Below are 2,279 nucleotides of genomic sequence, written 5' to 3'. Positions count from 1 at the left end.
AACAACAAAATAATAATTAAACACTAAAACAAGAAGCAAAGTGAAGCTGAATACTCTAAATAAACATAACAAAACCAAGACTGTGACAGAGGCTCCATATTGCTAAGTGAGGCGTTGAGGATATCACCTTATAAACTCAGCATCCAGGGACAAACTTCCTTTTGTGGGTATTTTGACCAGAATTCAAATAACCTGTACCAATGTTTATTGTTGTAATACATACATTTTTTTAAAAACAATTATAACAATAAGTTAATTCCTAGTTAATAAATTACAGTATTTCTGCATTTTTTTTTTTGTTACTCTCAGTTTTATATCTGAAAAAAACACAGGCAGAAACTCAACTATCTTTGCTAGTTTTCTGAATTTAAGGTACAAATACCTTTCAATAAGAACGCAAACTAAAAAGGAATAAGAAGAAGACAAATAAAAAAACTTGTTTTTTTTAGTTTAATATAATTTGGATGATATATGCAATTGTTCATGTCCTCATCAATGTTTGAGCTGCACTTTGGATTTACTTAGACTTACACAACTTTTGTTGTCGTTTTGTACACACAGTGTAAACAAAACGACATTTCATTTCGTACAGCTTTCAGACAGTGAATGAGCAGCAGTTTAGCAGTGAAAATACGATGCAATCAGTGGATTTAAGTGTGCAATTTTTTTAAATTACAAGTTAATTTTTAGATTTGAATTGACCTACATTAATACATATAGTAATTCTTCATTGAAATAAGCTCTAAAAATGTCATATTTGTGTCTCAGTCTTCAAATTGTGGAATTAACACAAAAAATATTTCCAAGAAATACTTGGAGGTAGAAGGTGATTTGTGCTTTCATTAAAAAAATAATGTAATATGTAATATTTTGCCACTATGTGGAATGATCTATTCATTTTGATACATTTGCAAATAACAGAAAGTTTATAAAAATAAAAGAAAAAATGATATTAAAATCAGTTTTTACAATAAAATAGATTAGTAGTTATTAGAGGACCTATTAATTTTTCCAGGACTGCTCTTGAGTCTGATCTGCCTCACTTAGTTCATCTCAGAAGCAGGAATAAAAAGCATTTTATTCTAATCCCCCTCTGAAACATCAAATTAAATACCTATTTACTTGCTAATCCACCACTTCTAACTCTATAAACCTGGCAAATAATTTTCTTTGTGTTGAATATCTGGCAGATTATAATCCTGGCTATTTTAAATTTTGGCACCGAACAACCCCGCGCTGTTCTCGATTTATAATCCGGCTTAAAGTCTGAGACTCCCCCCTCCATCATTTTCATCAGATTTTCCTCATGCTTCATCACTCTGCTCTTCAAAAAGAAACCCACAGCTCGGCCGAAGATAATTTCACCATATGTCCTTTTTATTGCATTAAATTCAGAAGCTAAAATAAAATGTGTCTAACGTACAGGAGATTAAATTATCAGATTTGGTGAATAAAAAGGCAACAAAATGAGAAACAGACTAATAAATAGATCAATAACTTACACCTTGACATCTGAACATTGGATGTTTTTAAAATAAACCTCAAGTGAAAGCCAGAGGAAACTGCTGGCAGGTGGATGAAGGAGAAAAGGAGGACGATCCAGATTCAGGTACCTGAAGCCGCTGGAAAGGAAACCCTCTGATGGTTGGACCTAGAATCCAGCCGACGCTCAGTTTAGAAAGAAAAACATGTCACCTAAACACATTGACTAAATTAAATTAAAAGGATGCATTAGTGGTTTCATAAAGCAGTCTTTTTCATTCAGCATAGTTTCACAAAGCAGCGTCGGTTCAACAGCAGATTGATGTCAGATTTTACAATCAAACATTATACAATGAAAGAGGTAATTATGCAGCAATAAGACCCGTCAGGGTTTTGGTGTTGATCACGTGCTCAGGTGACTCTTTTTAGCCCTTTAAACTGGTGCAACAAACATTCACATCAACCTAAGTGCATTGCTGGTTTCAAAATATTCGATTATCCACAACTGCTTTCTGCTTTTATTCAGTTCCTTTATTGTGATTACTTTAAAGACAGAAGTATACGAGTGGATCTCTATAAATTAAAATATCAAAATGTCCTTTTCTTGTTCTGATTTGATCATAAAAAAAACATATAAATTCATTACATACACAATGATGCATTTATTGCTGTTGTTTCTATTAAGTTTTATGATTATGGCTTACAGCTATAAAAAAAGTTCCTTCTGCTAATTTAATATTATGGTTCTCAGAGTCGGGAAGATACGGAGCCCCTCTGATGACATGGTCAAAAAAAAT

This window comes from Cyprinodon variegatus, unplaced genomic scaffold, assembly GCF_000732505.1.
Source record: "Cyprinodon variegatus isolate N-32 unplaced genomic scaffold, C_variegatus-1.0 Scaffold645, whole genome shotgun sequence".
Classification (NCBI taxonomy): domain Eukaryota; kingdom Metazoa; phylum Chordata; class Actinopteri; order Cyprinodontiformes; family Cyprinodontidae; genus Cyprinodon; species Cyprinodon variegatus.
The sequence above is the reverse complement of the archived record's forward strand: the minus strand, read 5'-3'. Positions refer to the sequence as shown.